Genomic DNA, 19,689 nt, shown 5'->3' with positions numbered 1-19,689 from the left:
GGAATAGGGCCCTTAGATGGCCAGGCTTAGGCCCAAGTCCTTGACAGGGACTGAAATTTTCTTATGAGAGACTGAGACCCCTAGTATGCAGTACTAGACCCTAGAAGCAGGGTAACAGTGAGTTGGGTAAACCCTTGTCTATACCTGGGATCCTTCTTAACATCAGGACAGTCACCCCCTAAAGAAAAAGAAGAGGGACTCATCCCCAGTAGGACAAAGTTGCTGAGAGCCGAAGTATCCTACTGACTACCTTTAACTACCTTGGGGAATCTTGAGTAGTTAGTTACGCCCAGAGACAGAGGCCTCGGACTCTTACTAACTAACCTGTGATCTCCGAGCTGGTTAGTCAGAAGGCAGTCATGTATGCAGAGATCATATATATATATATATATATATATATATATATGAGTATAAGGATTTCTTCTTTCAAGTATTAAGAGCTTGTTGAGAGCTTTCCTAAATGAAGGACCAAAACGCTATAAGCTTTATCGGTAGACATATCCTATGGACGGGTGTGGAAGTATATTTAGAAGCGAGTAGCCATGTTTGATGTAAGGCGGCTGTTTCCATTAAGTCTACAGGCGGCGGAGGTCGGAGTCAATATAACCCTCATATGGACTCCTAGGCCCCATGGGACAAGCCCAGCAGGAAAACCTCGTAAAATCGATATTTCTTGGAAACTTTTGACAATTTCTTTTCCCCGAGAAGATGAAATCTACTGTGGACATTAAACATCTCTTTACTATTTGGACTTTTCATTTGAATGTATTTCCATGGCGGCGGCGGCGGCGCGGAGGGAACAGATGGACGCGGAATACATCCTGACTGCTTTCACTTGATGTTATTGTATTTGTTCTCGAAAATGATTCATTTCTGTCTTGAAGCTTTGTAAGCATTTTCTAAGCCCCGGAGGCCTCTGGGTTGTGTTTGATTATCCTTCTGTTTACTGTGAGCTGTGTTCTCTCACAACAGATCTGCGATCTCCGGGATTAGCCGCCACTATTGTCTGCTTCCCAGCCACCCACTCAGATACTTTACTTTTTTTCATTTTATAAACCCCGTGCAGCATCCAGGAGCCACCTTGCTAACCAGATTGGGCGATAAATCCCTATGGCTAAGGTTAGATTTCAAACAGACTCTCGAAATGCGGGGGCTTCACTCAAGTAGCGAGAATTACACAATGGACTGGTTAAAGTTTTTTTGTTTGTTTGCTTTAAAGTGATTTTTTCGGGGCATCCGGGGGTTGAACTCTATTAGTGTTTATATTCTGTAACACATATTGCCAGGTCTTTGCGTGATCATTTTTTTAAATTTTTTTTTGTGGTAACCTGTATTACATCAGCCTGACCCACAGAAAAATCACAGTGTTTAATGTGTCAAATGGTCTGTCCTTAAAGAGGATTTTTATTCTGCCAATTAGAGTCATATACTAAAAATTGTTCTTGTATTTTAATCTTTTCTATTTTTTACTTTTTTATTTTACTTTTTGTACATTATTTTCTTGCCTGGGTTATTCTTAACAGCATTTAGTGACATGCTTTGCAGCAAGACTCATGGATATAGATGACAATACACAGACTCTGTCCCTTTGAGATGAAGGGGAAATATTACTGAGCACGCTCTGCGACCTGTGAAGAGGTAATTCCACATTGTTTATACAATAAGTCATTTTCTGATGACACATTCCAGAAAAACATTTCTTTTTTTTAAATCAACTGGCGTCAGAAAGTTTTAATTTGCAATTAACTTTTATTTAAAAATCTCCAGTCTTCCAGTACTTATCAGCTGCTGTATGTCCTGCAGGAAGTGTTGAATTCTTTCCAGTCTGACACAGTGCTCTCTGCTGCCACCTCTGTCCATGTCATATTTCCGGCATTTATATGAATGATATATGTTCCATGTTCCGTGTTTCCTCCATGTTACATATGTACGTGTATTCCAACACCAACACTAAGAGCAAAGCTGGGATGCCGGCAGCAGTTCTCATCAGGGCTGACATTACAAGGTAGCGCACTCTATCTGCACAATAACAATCGGTATAAATGGCATAAGGTGATTTTGTTTGTTTTTTAAAGTCGGAGTATGCCAAACAATCTGACAAGGTGAAACCTCACGCCTCCCATCTCTTGACATGTTTTTCTACGGTCTCTGAGAAGCTCTCCGCCGCAGTCACCCAAGGTAAAAACTAAAACTACAGCGCCAGAGAAAAAAGCTTTGATATTTTATGAACCAGCTGGAAATATCAACATTTCAATCAAAAATTCACTTACACATGAAAACACTCGGGTTAGGGTAAGACATTGGATGGAAGTGTATTTAGCTGGATTTAAAGGGGCACTCTGGAGAGAAATAGAAAGGTCTCTAGTCTTCCACTACTTATCAGCTGCTGTATGTCCTGCAGGAAGTGATGTATTCTCTCCAGTCTGACACAGTGCTCTCTGCTGCCCCCTCTGTCCATGTCAGGAACTGTCCAGAGCAGCAGCAAATCCCCATAGAAAACCTCTCCTGCTCTGGACAGTTCCTGACATGGACAGAGGGGGCAGCAGAGAGCACTGTGTCAGACTGGAGAGAATACATCACTTCCTGCAGGACATACAGCAGCCGATAAGTACTGGAAAACTTGAGATTTTCAAATAGAAGTCAATGGAAAAAGTTGAAACAAATATCTGATAGATTCTACCTCTCTCTGTTTCTGTAAGTTTGTGCTTAAGAAAACCCTGGATCCCTACAATACCGGTGAATGTACCCAAAGGGTTAAAGTAGCTGATTGCCGGCAATATTCATTTGGTAATGGCGGCTCTGGTAAGGCGGCCCTCCAGGAGGAACGTTTCTTATGAGGCCGTTAAACTTAAGTGGCGAATTCATCTTTAGATCCTGGAGTGTTTTTCTTTGATTTTTCCCATTTATCCGGGATGTTAAGTCCCTGTTGTTTATTTGTTTTATTTCCGCGATGTTCAATGCCAAGAAAGACAAAGGGACATTACCGAGAACTAAAGTGACGGCTCTTGTAAAAGTAAACTTCTTGGTTCTCTGGAATTTAAAGGCCTCATACAATGTCATTACATTAAAGGGGCACTCCGGCTTTTCTCTCAAATCAACTAGTTTCAGAAAGCTGTATAGATTTGTAAATTATTTGTAAAAATCTCCAGTGTTTTAGTACTTATCAGCTGCTGTATGTCCTGCAGGAAGTGATGTATTCTCTCCAGTCTGACACAGTGCTCTCTGTTGCCACCTCTGTCCATGTCAGGAACTGTCCAGAGCAGCAGCAAATCCCCATAGAAAACCTCTCCTGCTCTGCACAGTTCCTGACATGGACAGAGGTGGCAGAAGAGAGCACTGTGTCAGGCTGGAGAGAATACACCACTTCCTGCAGGACATAAAGCAGCTGACAAGTACTAGAAGACTGGAGATTTTTAAATAGAAGTAAATTACAAATCTGTAAAACTTTCTGAAACCGGTGGATACGAAAGAAAAAGATTTTCCCTGGAGTTCCCCTTTAAGGCTATGTTAACACAACATGCATTTTATGAGAAGAACGGACATCCTTTTCATAGTGAAATGTGTTGCATGGAAGTCAATGCAAACAACGGCCGTTGTTCACTTTACGGTCGTTAAAATAATTGACATTTCGGGGGGGGGGGGGGATTAGTTTAAGGCAAACTGCAATGTGCAGATAAAGGGACTTGTCCAGTGGCTGTTGTGAGTGTAGGCGGGGTAATACATTCCGCTTTGCTGCTTACCTCTAGGAGGCACACCTGATCGGTGTACGGTGTACTTTCACAGGCCCCTGTACTTATTATAGTAGAAGTGGTATCCCTCACCATTCAGGATCTGCAGGAGCAGGGACTCCTGTCAAAGAAAGGAGTCCCTGCTCCAGCACAGTAAGACTCAATGCTGTATTCAACACCACTTAATTCATTGTCTGGGGTTGGTGCTTCAGCAACTGAATCTGAATCAAATTTGACAGCTGTTCTGGGCAAATCCTCCCAAATTTTTTTCTTGAGTTTTTGCTATTTTTTAAAGCACAGTTTAGGGGGGGGGGGGGGTGCTCTCCAAGAAACAATGCTATAAAATTGTAGAAAGCTGTTCTATGAAAAGTCATATAACATATTGTAATCTCAACATCTGTGGCAAGTCACATGGTCATCTAGGGAGAAGGCGTTCTGATGACTTGGTCCTACACCGTTCATCTCCCGTTGATGTCTCGGTCCTTCTCTCTGTCGGCTTGTGCTGAGTACAGGGCTTCCAATCACCTCATAGAGTTGTTTTCAATCATGAAATGACCATTCTCCATGATGACTCGGATAATGATGTGTTGTCTAACGGAACCTGACCTCAGTCTGTAGCACGGAAGAGTGAGGAGAAGATGGCGCTCGGATTATCTTCTGCTGCAGTCGAGAAATTGTTATTCTGTCTCTATTCCTAAACAGAAAATGTGTTCATAGAAAAGAAAAAAAATCTGACTACAGTCAAGGCAAGAGTGTATATCAGTCACCTGGCTATGATACTAGACTGGACAGGACCATGGGTGCTCGCTATCTGAAGGCGTTTCCTGGACCTCTGGCGCCCCCACAGTCATGCAGACTCGCTGCTGCCCTATTAGCTCACTATAGGAAAGCCTCTGGTTCACTTTAATTTCAGGATAACCCCTAAGCAATTCAAGGCAGCATTACCATATATATTGTATGCAAAGTAGCCTCCTCCAGAAGGAAGAGAACTTGTTCTCTGGTGCCACCTATTAGAGGTATCATACATTTAAAGGAGAAGTTTAGCCAAAAAGTTGCATTCACACTTGGTGTTTTTGCTGAATTTCTGCCACTTTCTTTAGTATCCGTTTAGCTTTAGTATTTCTCCTCCATAGTGGAGACTGTACAGGACCTGTGGTGCCATTGTAGTCACATGTTAGGTCCTTCAGTATGTTCTCTAATGTTACTAAATTGTCTCCTGGTTGTGGTTTTGCTCTGATTTGTGCAAAATCGCTGTAAAAAACAGTTAATTTTTTTTTTTTAAATTTAAGGAAGAACTGTAGCCAGGAGACAATACACCACTGAAAGTATGAGCCTGCTTGGGTGCCCATGGGTCCCCCAGGAGCTCAGGGCCTTGGGCTACCACCGAATGGACCTATTATAATCCGCTACTGGCCGACAAGGGCAGGAGGAATGGGATAAGGAGTCCTAACTTACTCCTGTGACCACGGTGAGTGGACCAGCCTTAGGATCCCCGCCGACCTGACTCGGGGGAAAATGCCTGTGCCAGCTGATGGACTGGCTGCTCAGCCAATCAGTGAGTGGAGCGGCAAGTCCACCAGCCGGGTCGTGATGTGTGCAGCAGAGGAGATCCTGGAGCCCGCCAGGGGTCTTGAAGTGGCAATCCGGGGGTGAAGAGGCATGGGGATAGGTGAGTTAACACTCTTTTTTGCTTTCCCCTGTGCCCCTGCCTTTTTTTTTTTTTTAAAGAAAACCCGGAGGCCGAATACTCCTTTAAATCAATATTTTCCCCTTTAGAAGAGCCTTAGATCATGACTGGGGATTACTAGCATAACTGGAATCATTGCATGGATATGACACATACTGATAAGACACATACTTTTTTTTAGTGCAACTTCACTGGCCATATCTCATGGCATAGCAAAGGGGAGTGTGTGCTGTGCTGTGATTGGCCAAACAAGTAAGGGAAAGGAAGTCCTATGTATGCACTACTGGCAAACAGCACAGCTCCAGCCTCGCCCTCTGAGAAGGAGAGAAGGAGAAATAGCTGTGTATTATGGACATGTATATTATGACAGCACTAACATCACCTGTCACCAATCTGAAGGGTTAATAAAAAAAAAATTTAGGTTTCTAAAAATCTTTTGAAACAACAGGTTCACATTACCATTACTAAGTCATCTTATCCCACTGTTCTATCAGTCTGGCCGGAGCAAATTACAGATCTATAAACCATATCTCGGAGATTTAGGGATTGCTCCAGATTAGATTGTAACAAAGTAATTAATTCTATCAGATATTATCTCCGTTTCTGAAATGACTCGCTGGGGGTCAGACGAGAAATGTGGTAAAACTGAAATCCCATAATTTACAGAGCCCGAATCCTATCATTTACAAAGCAGACGATGATCAGTCAGATGCCGCTGTAAGATCCATATAGAAATCTACAATCTGGGTGCAAAGTGTTCTTCAAAGGTTATCGAACTTAACGGAAGTGGAAAAGATCAGCTGCCATGGCGTCCCCCAGCATAACCGGCTGTTTACTGGAATTGCCAGGAATAGGAGGTGGTGGTGGTGATGGGGGGAGGGGTGCTTGTTCTAGGTGGTCTGAAAGGCTTAGATTCAAGGCTAAGGGCCCTATTCCACCGGACGATTATCGTTCGCATAATCGTTAACGATTAACGACCGCTATTGCGAAAGACCTGAAAACGTTCACTCATTTCCATGGAACGATAATCGTTACTTATGATCGTATTTGCAATAGTTTTTTCTTCGCTATTGCGTTCGTATCTACTGCGAACGACCGAACGACGTCTTATTCAATGCGAACGATTTGCGAACGTTTTGCAAACGAGCAACGATAAAAATAGGTCCAGGTCTTATAAAGCGATCATCGATTTCTCGTTCGGTCGTTAATCGTTAACTGCCATTCAACCGAACGATTATTGTTTAGATTCGAACGATTTAACGATAATCTGAACGATAATCGTCTAGTGGAATGGGACCCTAAGACAAAAAATCCAGAGTCAGTAGGGAGAGGAACATAATGAAGAATCAATACTTACCGCCCCCATGCACCCCCCCCCCCCCAAGTGATGCATCATCGCTTTCGCACCCACACTGGGCCCCTGCAGCACCTGCTCGTGTAACGTCACACGGGCCCATCCCGGTCACTGATGTGGTGTTGTGGAGGCATAGAGACAGGAAAGTATGGATTCTTTATTATGTTTCAGCTACTCCCTGCCGACCCTGGATTTATTGTTTTGGCCAGAGTTGATCCTTTATCAAATCACATTGATGCACAATTTTTGATATTTTTATGTTTTTGGTTTTTTTTGGGTGAAAAACGCATTGTTTGTGTTGAACCTCACCCAGACCCAATCCAAAACCATGCTGGTATCTGCCCAGTCAGCATTTGAATACCAGTGGCTGATAGGCTGACAGCCTATGGGCTATGGCTATATCCATGGTTTACTGGACTCCCTCAGGCTGCATCCAACTTCTTTAGCCACCAGTATTTAAATGCCCAGGGAGCAGACTCCATGGTTGAGTTGCGCTCATCTCTATCATACAGTTTCGGATGGCTCAATACAGACTATGGCCTATGACCATATCCATGTTTTCCAGGACTCCCTAGGGCTGCACACAACTTCGTCAGCCACTGGTATTCCAATGCCATGCATGGTTGAGTCGCGCTCATCTCTATTGTACAGTTTCGGATGGCTCAATACAGACTATGGCCGTATCCATATTTTCCAGGATTCCCTAGGGCCGCATCCAACTTCGTCAGCCACTGGTATTCCAATGCCATGCATGGTTGAGTCGCGCTCATCTCTATTGTACAGTTTCGGATGGCTCAATACAGACTATGGCCATATCCATATTTTCCAGGACTCCCTAGGGCTGCATCCAACTTCGCCAGCCACTGGTATTCCAATGCCATGCATGGTTGAGTCGCGCTCATCTCTACTCTACAATGTCAATTCTAACATCAATGGAACTAACAAAACTTTACCGCAAAGTTGTAGCCCAACAATAAACCGCTGCAAGTTTGGAATTTCTCCGCGCACGGGGCGAATTGTAGGAGCCGCTAATGGGTTACTATTCAAGGCTAGATAATAAATAAGAATTTTAATGTTCCAGCTTCTCTGATGTGCAGTTTTGCATGTGTGAAGAACTAGTGAAGGAGGAAGACGCCAGCTGTGTTCTTCTCAAAGATGTTCCGAAATGTAAAGTAGCGATGGGGTGGACGGCGGCGGCTTCCTTGTGAATGTGCAGTATAGGAAATCTAAACCATTAATCTCCTCTCCCAGACTCACACACATCTCGCCTGATAACATCATCTGATTAATGAGCAATGGATGAGTCATTATTTGCAGATTCTCAGATAGGATTGCAATTAAAACACAGAGCAAAGGCTGAGGACGGATCCCGCTTGATGCCTTTTGAAGACCGAGTGTCTATTTATCACCGCTATTTGTTTTCTCCGTTTTTTTTTCTTTTTACAGAAAGATGCCACTGAAAATAGATTTATGATTATTTCTCAGTATAGCTCAGATAAAAGATTCATTTTTCACAGATACATAAAAACCGTTGAAAAGAAAAAGAAAAATAGCGGCGTCTGTAGAATCTCTTTGTTCAGATGGCGGTTTTAATTGTGTTAAGGCTTTTGTTTTTCTGAGCAAAAACACCAAACAAAGGACCAAAGGACTAAGTGGAGAATGTAAGAGACTTAAAGGAGTTATCCGGTTAGGTAGAATACAGGTGGAATCATCTGGAGACTAATAATTTGTTCCATACATGTCATTACCTTTTCTGTCTCCCTTCTCCAGTTCTGAGGTTGCTCCTTTCTGCTGAAGACACAGAAAACTATGTGTGAGCTTTTCACTCCTCCTCCTTCCTTCACGTAAACAGCCTCCCTGGCTGTTTCTGCACTCTGTGATGCTGAGAGGGTTAATCACAGTTAGTTCACCATCAACTTGACCTTGGATTAACCCTTCCAACACAACAAAATTCAGAGCCAGCCAGGAAGCTGTTTACATGAGCCATCTCGGAAGGGAATGGGTAGATAGGGGAGATGGAGAGAACAGCTCAGACAGTTTTCTATGTCTGGAGCAGAAAGCAGCAGACTCAGAACTGGAGAAGAGCGACTACACCACATGATCATCTTTTATAATTATGTAAAATAGCATGAGTTTGGTTTAAGGGGTCATTCCCCTTTAAGGAATGTCGGGATATGTTATGAAGAACTGGGTGAAATGGGCTGTGGTGCTCGATGAGTAGTCAGAACCTTTGTGGCACATCTGATTGAATTTTGTAGGTTACAGCAAATTGGAGAAGCCAACAAGTAACTTCAAGTCTTCCTGATGGATTTGCCTTAGGGTGCGTTTACACAGAGAGATTTATCTGACAGATTTTGGAAGCCAAAGCAAGGAATGGATTTGAAAAGAGGATAGATTCCAGTCTTTCCTCTATGACCTGATCCCTGTTCATAGTCTGTTCCTGTCTTTGGCTTCAAAGATTTGTCAGATAAATCTCCCTGTGTAAACGCACCATTACTTTTCTCAATACCAGCTAAATGGTTGGAAATTATTAATAAAGACTATTTAGAAAGTTAATTTAAAACAAACAAAAACTAAAAATAAATAAATAAAAAAAAAAAAACCCAAACCATACCCATGTATTCTCCTGTGTCCTTGTAACTAGAAGTTAACCAAGCTGGACATCAATAACCCTATACTTTTCAAAGCGTCATTGGATGTCATCACTCATGGCACAAGCAGTTCCGTCCCAGGTCCGACATCATGTAACTAACTCCTCAGTTTCCAGCTCAGTACAATGTACAGGATGAAGCTGAATCATGGTAAGTGGTGTCAAGGAAAACATCAGACCCATAAATCTACATTTAATTCATTATCCTGGCAGACACATCCTTGTACGAGCCCACGTTTCACCCCTTGTTCTTTTATGATCTGGAAAGAGCTGTTTCAGGAATCCGTTAATGCCAGAACATCATTTTTTCCATTTTTATCACCCTCCTCGAGGCGAGAAATTGATTAGATTCCGGGGTCAGATCATCAAGAGGTCAAAAATGCACCGGGCCCTGCATCTCGTCGTCATATAAAGGGTCCTTCAGGCTATCTCCACAATACCAGAACACTTGCTTTGATTAAAGGCTCCTCTCCAAAATTAGAGGCACCGGCTTTGAAGGAAGAGAGAAGGTCACTTGCGCGTTGAACTCTTGATGGTGGGTGTGGAAGTTAAAGCGCTAGAGACGCTTGCATAAAATTAGCCTCTTGTGTGGCGGACAATAAAAGAAATGGCGCAAGTACTAGACATTGCAATTAGTCTGATGCTACTGAGGCTTATCATCCAAAGTATTCCGTCTTCCCATCAAAATTACCAACCTGAATCGGAAAATATTTCTGACTTTATGAGGCGTTTGAAGGGGAATTTTTACCATTCATTAACATTGTTATCTTCCGCTAGGCTGAGATTTTCCTCTTTTCTAACTTTTTTCTATCTATATTTTATCTGTCAATAACTCAGTATCGGACAAGGTTGTAAAAAACTGGTTGCCATGTTAAGTGTTCAATGTTGCACAAAGCGACCGTTCTTCATGGCGGAGTCCAGTCCAGTGCTGGAGACAGTGAACTGGAGACATGCTGGAGACACTGGACTAGAGAAGTGCTGGAGACACTGGACTGGAGACATGCTGGAGACACTAGACTGGAGACGTGCTGGAGACACTGGACTGGAGACGTGCTGGAGACACTGGACTGGAGACGTGCTGGAGACACTGGACTGGAGACACTAGACTGGAGACGTGCTGGAGACACTGGACTGGAGACGTACTGGAGACACTGGACTGGAGACGTTCTGGAGACACTGGACTGGAGACGTGCTAGGGACACTCGACTAAAGACGTGCTGGAGACACTGGACTGGAGACGTGCTGGAGACACTGGACTGGAGACGCGCTGGAGACACTGGACTGGAGACGCGCTGGAGACACTGGACTGGAGACGTACTGGAGACACTGGACTGGAGACGTGCTGGAGACACTAGACTGGAGACGTGCTGGAGACAATGGACTGGAGACGTGCTGGAGACGATAGACTGGAGACGTGCTGGAAACACTAGATTGGAGACGGGCTGGAGACACTCGACTTGAGACGTGCTGGAGACGCGCTGGAGACACTGGACTGGAGACGGGCTGGAGACACTGGACTGGAGACCCGCTGGAGACACTGGACTGGAGACGCGCTGGAGACACTGGACTGGAGACGTGCTGGAGACACTGGACTGGAGACGTGCTGGAGACACTGGACTGGAGACGTGCTAGGGACACTCGATTAGAGAAGTGCTGGAGACACTGGACTGTAGACGTGCTGGAGACACTAGACTGGAGACGTGCTGGAGACACTTGACTGGAGACGCGCTGGAGACACTGGACTGGGGCCGTGCTGGAGACACTGGACTGGAGACCCGCTGGAGACACTGGACTGGAGACGCGCTGGAGACACTGGACTGGAGACGTGCTGGAGACACTGGACTGGAGAGGCCCTGAAGACACTGGACTGGAGACGCGTTGGAGACACTGGACTGGAGACATGCTGGAGACACTGGACTGGAGACGCGCTGGAGACACTGGACTGGAGACGTGCTGGAGACACTGGACTGGAGAGGCCCTGGAGACACTGGACTGGAGACACGCTAGAGACACTGGACTGGAGATGTGCTGGTGACACTAGACTGGAGACGTGCTGGAGACACTGGACTGGAGACGTGCTGGAGACACTGGACTGGAGACGTACTGGAGACACTGGACTGGAGACGTGCTGGAGACACTAGACTGGAGACATGCTTGAGACAATGGACTGGAGACGTGCTGGAGACGCTAGACTGGAGACGTGCTGGAAACACTGGACTGGAGACGTGCTGGAGACACTAGATTGGAGACGGGCTGGAGACACTGGACTTGAGACGTGCTGGAGACGCGCTGGAGACACTGGACTGGAGACGGGCTGGAGACACTGGACTGGAGACCCGCTGGAGACACTGGACTGGAGACGCGCTGGAGACACTGGACTGGAGACGTGCTGGAGACACTGGACTGGAGACGTGCTGGAGACACTGGACTGGAGACGTGCTAGGGACACTCGATTAGAGAAGTGCTGGAGACACTGGACTGTAGACGTGCTGGAGACACTAGACTGGAGACGTGCTGGAGACACTTGACTGGAGACGCGCTGGAGACACTGGACTGGGGCCGTGCTGGAGACACTGGACTGGAGACCCGCTGGAGACACTGGACTGGAGACGCGCTGGAGACACTGGACTGGAGACGTGCTGGAGACACTAGACTGGAGAGGCCCTGAAGACACTGGACTGGAGACGCGTTGGAGACACTGGACTGGAGACATGCTGGAGACACTGGACTGGAGACGCGCTGGAGACACTGGACTGGAGACGTGCTGGAGACACTGGACTGGAGAGGCCCTGGAGACACTGGACTGGAGACACGCTAGAGACACTGGACTGGAGATGTGCTGGTGACACTAGACTGGAGATGTGCTGGAGACACTGGACTGGAGACGTGCTGGAGACACTGGACTGGAGACGTACTGGAGACACTGGACTGGAGACGTGCTGGAGACACTGGACTGGAGACACTAGACTGGAGACGGGCTGGAGACACTAGACTAGAGACGGGCTGGAGACACTGGACTGGAGACGCGCTGGTGACACTGGACTGGAGACGTGCTAGGGACACTGGACTAGAGACGTGCTGGAGACACTGGACTGGAGACGCGCTGGAGACACTGGACTGGAGACGTGCTGGAGACACTGGACTGGAGACGGGCTGGAGACACTGGACTGGAGACGTGCTAGGGACACTGGACTAGAGAAGTGCTGGAGACACTGGACTGGAGACGTTCTGGAGACACTAGACTGGAGACGTGCTGGAGACACTGGACTGGAGATGTGCTGGAGACACTGGACTGGAGAGGCCCTGGAGACACTGGACTGGAGACACTTAACTGGAGACGGGCTGGAGACACTGGACTGGAGACGTGCTGGAGACACTGGACTGGAGACGGGCTGGAGACACTGGACTGGAGACGTGCTAGGGACACTGGACTAGAGAAGTGCTGGAGACACTGGACTGGAGACGTTCTGGAGACACTAGACTGGAGACGTGCTGGAGACACTGGACTGGAGATGTGCTGGAGACACTGGACTGGAGAGGCCCTGGAGACACTGGACTGGAGACACTTAACTGGAGACGGGCTGGAGACACTGGACTGGAGACGTGCTGGAGACACTCGACTGGAGACGCGCTGGAGACACTGGACTGGGGCCGGGCTGGAGACACTGGACTGGAGACCCGCTGGAGACACTGGACTGGAGACGCGCTGGAGACACTGGACTGGAGAGGCCCTGGAGACACTGGACTGGAGATGCGCTGGAGACACTGGACTGGAGATGCGCTGGAGACACTGGACTGGAGACGTGCTGGAGACACTGGACTGGAGACGGGCTGGAGACACTGGACTGGAGACGCGCTGGAGACACTGGACTGGAGACGTGCTGGAGACACTGGACTGGAGAGGCCCTGGAGACACTGGACTGGAGACGTGCTGGAGACACTGGACTGGAGACGCGCTGGAGACACTGGACTGGAGACGTGCTGGAGACACTGGACTGGAGACGCGCTGGAGACACTGGACTGGAGAGGCCCTGGAGACACTGGACTGGAGATGCGCTGGAGACACTGGACTGGAGACGCGCTGGAGACACTGGACTGGAGACGTGCTGGAGACACTGGACTGGAGACGGGCTGGAGACACTGGACTGGAGACGCGCTGGAGACACTGGACTGGAGACGTGCTGGAGACACTGGACTGGAGAGGCCCTGGAGACACTGGACTGGAGACGTGCTGGAGACACTGGACTGGAGACGCGCTGGAGACACTGGACTGGAGACGTGCTGGAGACACTGGACTGGAGAGGCCCTGGAGACACTGGACTGGAGACGTGCTGGAGACACTGGACTGGAGACGTGCTGGAGACACTGGACTGGAGACGGGCTGCTGACACTGTGCTGAGCTGATGATTTACACAGTACTAGATAGGTAGGAATAGGGGTTACTAATACATTGAGTTTGCCTTGATGGTAGCCACGTCACTGGAAGTGAAACACTTATTGGCCAAGACTTTAGAGCAGTATTTTCGGAGGTACGAAGAAATTTTAGTTTTTTAGATGAAGGGGCATCGTTCTAAATGACAGTGACCAGTTATTATTGAAGTGCATCTGTGTCCTAGTGACCATGGTGTTTGGTGATCATTCCCTGATGCACATGCGGCACTAAGCACTTGCACTGGTTCCATTTAGTGATCTGTAGTTAGTGTTCAACTGATTGAAGACATACTGGTCAAACTATTGAACGTTTATGCTTAGTCCTGGGAAGCCTCTTCTCTTCAGACATCAGTGCAAGCAAAAGTTTGCTGGAAGAGAACAATATGTATGATTGATAGGGGTCCCTCTGCACTAATGCCCCCATACTGTATACATCACCCATTTTCAGGAATTCCCCATACTATATACCTCCCGCTCCCCTCTGTAAATAGTCCCCATACTGTATACATCATCTGTCTGCAGGTATTCCCCATACAGTATACCCCCTCCTACTGTAGTTGTTCCCCCCATACTGTATACCCTCCTCTGCAGCTAGTCCCATACTGTTTACCCCCTTCCCCCTTCTGTAGTTGTTCCCCCGTATATGGTGTTGCCCCACTTGGAGGCGCAATCGGTCACTTGCCAGATGGTGCTGCGTGATTCCACTAGGGTAGTGGGTGGTCGAGATATAGCTCAGCCAGGTGTTATGCTGTTGTGACGCCAGTGCCAGTTGGGCACACAGGTATGGTGGCACATCTGCTTTTATTTCAGTAAGGCTAGCTATATCCTTTCCCCTGTGGTCAGTAGCCTGCCAGGCTATTTGGGGGTCGCTTGTGTACTTATCATGGTGGGCCAGAGTGGAGTTGTGACCCACCTGGACTAGTGGTACCGCCACCCACAGAAAGGGGAGATGATCCAAGGAAGATGCAATGGAAGTGGAAGTGAGACACTTATTGGCCAAGACTTTAGAGCAGTAGGTGCTTGGATAAGGATCACAGAGTCCAGTTAAAATAAATAAACTCTTCTTTACTGCCAGAATACTTGATACAGTCATATACAGTAAGTTTCATCTTGATAAGTTACTTTAGACCTCAGTCACCTAATCTGTGAGAGCTGAGAGGAGGATGTTGAGAGATTCCCAACCCAAAGTAGTACTGTGCTCTGCGGGAACTTGAGAAGTAGAATAAGTAGAATACTTGAGAGTAGAGAGAATTCTTGTGCCTGTGTTTTGGCTCCTTTGGTCTTTGCACAACCTATTGCCCACCAGTGTTGAGCAACCTGTCTTAGAGAGTGACACAAGCCCCATACCTTGTTACCTGGGATGAGCAAAGTGGCCATGGTTTCCTGGTGTTACCCACGCTGCGAGATAGAGTACATAGGCTTCTAGCAACTTTGCTCTATCCGGATCAGTTCCTATTTCTTCAGGATACTGTCCTGCACTTTTAGGCTGGGTTCACACTACGTATATTTCACTCAGTATTGTGGTCCTCATATTGCAACCAAAACCAGGAGTGGATTGAAAACACAGAAAGGCTCTGTTCACACAATGTTGAAATTGAGTGGACGGCCGCCATTTAATGGCAAATATTTGCTGTTATTTTAAAACAACGGCTGTTATATTGAAATAATGGCCGTTATTTACTGTTATATGGCGGCCATCCACTCAATTTCAACATTGTGTGAACAGAGCCTTTCTGTGTTTTTAATCCACTCCTGGTTTTGGTTGCAATATGAGGACCACAATACTGACTGAAATATACGTAGTGTGAACCCAGCCTTATACTTGTTTATGGCATGGGCTGGGATGATCCCTGACTCTCCAAGTGTGCATTCAGCACTGCATAGTGTGTAGAAGTGCTGCTTTCAAGAAACTTGTGTTTGTTCCCATGTGCGTCTGTCCACTATCACACTTTAGACTACACTGCACCGGACTAGTTGTGTGTGTCACGCCTCTTCCTCTCCCTATGTGACAACTTCCTACAGCATCTGTAATGTGTGCTGTGAGTGGGTGAGATGAGAGTGCAAGGAAAAGAGAAGGATAGAGATAGGTAGAAAAGAGAAAGAGTTCTCATTGGTGCACAAATCACAGAGACAATAACCCTTTAGACACCACAGCTGTGCAATACTTAGGTATACAGTACATATACTAGCGACATCTAGTGGCAAAACTTAAGCAATACCTCACTACCACTGAGACTTTAAAGTACAGGCTTTTGCGAGAGGTGTACGAACAAGCAACACACGTGGTGGGACACCACATGTATATCCCCCTCCCCCTTTGTAGTTCTTCCCCAATACTGTATAACCCCTACCTCTCTGTAGTTCTTCCCCCATACTGTATACCTCCCTCCCTCTCTGTAGTTGTTCCCCATACTGTATACCTCCCTCCCCCTGTAGTTGTTCCCCCATACTGTATACCTCCCTCTCTGTAGTTGTTCCCCATACTGTATACCTCCCTCCCTCCCTCTGTAGTTGTCCCCCCATACTGTATACCTCCCTCCCCGCTCTGTAGTTGTTCCCCCATACTGTATACCTCCCTCCCCGCTCTGTAGTTGTTCCCCCATACTGTATACTACCCTCCCGCTCAGTAGTTGTTCCCCCATACTGTATACCTCCCCCTCAGTAGTTGTTCCCCATACTGTATACCTCCCTCCCTCCCTCTGTAGTTGTCCCCCCATACTGTATACCTCCCTCCCCGCTCTGTAGTTGTTCCCCCATACTGTATACCTCCCTCCCCGCTCTGTAGTTCCTCCCCCATACTGTATACCTCCCTCCCCGCTCTGTAGTTGTCCCCCCATACTGTATACTACCCTCCCCCTCAGTAGTAGTTCCCCCATACTGTATACCTCCCCCTCTGTAGTTGTTCCCCCATACTGTATACCTCCCCCCTCTGTAGTTCTTCCCCCATACTGTATACCTCCCCCCTCTGTAGTTGTTCCCCCATACTGTATACCTCCCTCCCCGCTCTGTAGTTGTTCCCCCATACTGTATACCTCCCCCCTCTGTAGTTCTTCCCCCATACTATATACCCTCCTTCTTCCTCTGTAGTTGTCCATGTACCCTCCGTCCTCCCATATTCAATGTCCCCTACTGTGCATCTTCTTACCCCTGCTGCCTCCTCTGCAGATTGTGTTGAGCAGGTGGGGGCGGAGCATAACAAGTCTGGCCCTGATTGGCTGATGCTTAGCACCCAGTATCAGCTGACTGGGACTAGAGCTTATATATGGAGTAGGGCTTATGTTTCAGGCCTATTCCAAAGAGTCTTCAAACTGACACCAGTCTATGTCTGATTCGCATAAACACTGTATTTAGATGAAGGAGCCTTTCCTCCGTATACAGATTCATCACTCGCTGGGAGATGAAGGGTTACAGATTTGCTTCCACCACCAGTACGCTGTGTTAAATATTCCTAGTTTTTATGTCTCGCTGAACACAGGGAAAATATTGATTTCTGTTTATCCCTCTGTTTATCCATAGAATCAGTTGCTAAGCAACAGCCGGGAACCTGACAAATATCTGTCTTTACTGGCATCCTGATAGGCCGCCATACTGTAAGCAGGTGTAGAGTCCTGAGGGGGGAACAGCGGAGAGCAGTAAATGTGTTCACAGATCAGTGAGATTTCCACAGGGTTATTTATCAAAGTCTCCAGCCTGTAAATCCGCGGCTATTGTGGATGCAAATAAGACTGCGCCATTCATCAGGCCGGATCCCATTACCCCGGCCCACTACTGTACGGCTCACGGGGGGCTCAGCTCCATTAGCATTACATTGTCATCTCTATCCTGGAGTAAAAACTCTGGAATCTCCACATTTGCAGGATGGTCATAAATACAAAACCCCCAGCAAAGTTTAACCTCTTAGTGACCACCCATACAAGCACCTAGGGACCTCGAGCTAGGTTGCTGCCTCTTTACAGTATGATACCCAGGTTCCCGCATAATCCTCCCATCCTGGCAGTTTGAACCATCACGTGCAAAGGTTAAAGGGATTATCCATCCAGTGAAAATCTTTTTTCTCTCAGATCAACTGGTTTCAAATAATTATATAGATTTGTAATTTACTTCTATTTAAAAAATCTCTAGTCTTCCAGTACTTATCAGCTGCTGTATGTCTTGCAGGAAGTTGTGTATTCTTTCCAGTCTGACATAGTGCTCTCTGCTGCCACCTCTGTCCATGTCAGGAACTGTGCAGAGCAGGAGAGGTTTTCTATGGGGATTTTCTACTGCTCTGGACAGTACCTGACATGGACAGAGGTGGCAGCAGAGAGCACTGTGTCAGACTGGAGAGAATACACCACTTCCTGCAAGACATACAGCAGGAATAAACTTTAAGGGTGCCCTCACATGTACAGTATTTCTGCAAATTTCAGTCTGTGAATTCCGCAGCTAAATCCACTGCAATACTAAGAAACTTTGTAATTGGGTTTATTAGCCGAAAAATGCATTTTTATCATGAAAAAGCAGTTTGAAGCTCTCCCCCCTGTCTTCTGGTTCTCTTATGGAGAGGAGAGGGGTGCAGGGAGATGAGGCACCAAAACAGGACAATAAAGAGTTAGTTTACAGCTACATCACCGGGCTATCTCCTCTGAAGTCAGCACTGACCTCTCTGACCTCTCAATAGCGGTTTTCACACAGCTCCCGCTGAGTAATTCTTTGTTCTCTGCTGCCGACTAATCTCCCTTCTCCCCCCTCCCCTCTCCTTAGGTTACACAGGGCCCGACTGATGTAAATGAGTCGAGATTTCCTGATAATGAGCAGTGAATGAGAGAGAGGAGGGGGGGGGGGACCTGGGGAAAGTCTTCTTGAATGCAGATAATGGCATATTTGCCTAATAAACCCTAAAACAAAGTTTCTTAAAATCGTCTGGGCTTTTGATTTCTTCCCAAAAAAAAAAATTTAAATTAAAATACAACAGTTTAATGTCTTCCTTGGCGTATGTGTATGATTTCCTTTTTCTGTTTCCAATTGTGTTTATACTTGAACCAAGTTTAAGAAATGACAGACTGGGAACAACCAACATCTTCTGCCACACTCACTACCTCTCCCTTTGATTAAAATAAATTCATTTATTGATCAATTGCAGCAAATTCTTCATCCTGGATCTCCACAGTTGCTTTGATCTATGATTCTTTGGAGTAGTGATTTATCGGTGGAGAGATTCCAGTTCTGGCTCCTTACTCACTTGGATATCATCTTGCTTGATTATATGCAATATATGACATTAGGGTATTCATATAATATATAATATTTTATTATTATTTCTGTATTTTATTTTAATTCTTTCACATTTGAATCATTGGAATTCGTACTGAACCAAATCCCATCAAGTATAATTCACAAGAAAAAAAAAAAAAAAAACTGGCTAAATATGTCTCCATTCAAAGAGCATTGCCATAGTGATCCCATCCCGAATACCCAGGCTAATGCCGAATAATGAACGGCATCCATAATTTCACAATATAAATGCCTAAATCCTTAAATAAGAATAATTAACCTAATTCAGTCAAAACTAATCAGCAGAGGACAGTATTATACCGAGCTGCTAATATCCCTCTTAATTCCCAAGCACAAGCGGAATGTGAAGGTTACCTGTCCAGAAAGTCCCTTGAAATAGATTTCAGCATAAAGTAATCTGTTTAATCTATCTTTTACTTATTCCTGCCGTGTCTCATTACCGCCCCAGCAGCAGGTGGAGACCAAAAGCTTAGAAATACACGGGACGTCGGCCCAGATTCAGGACTCGCTGTGCACACAAACTTTGTCGGGATGAAATAGTTAAGTGGAGATTTCTTCTACTTTC

General features: G+C 46.3%; 1 protein-coding gene across 1 annotated transcript in view; it reads left to right on the top strand.

The window, feature by feature from the left end:
* The window catches only part of LOC138799868 (cytosolic carboxypeptidase 6-like), a 291,975-nt gene that overhangs the window by 36,675 nt on the left and 235,611 nt on the right, over window positions 1-19,689 (top strand). The gene's annotated exons all lie outside the window — the stretch shown is intronic.

Source organism: Dendropsophus ebraccatus, chromosome 8 (genome assembly GCF_027789765.1).
Source record: "Dendropsophus ebraccatus isolate aDenEbr1 chromosome 8, aDenEbr1.pat, whole genome shotgun sequence".
Classification (NCBI taxonomy): Eukaryota; Metazoa; Chordata; class Amphibia; order Anura; family Hylidae; genus Dendropsophus; species Dendropsophus ebraccatus.
This window is presented reverse-complemented; position numbering and strand designations above follow the sequence as displayed.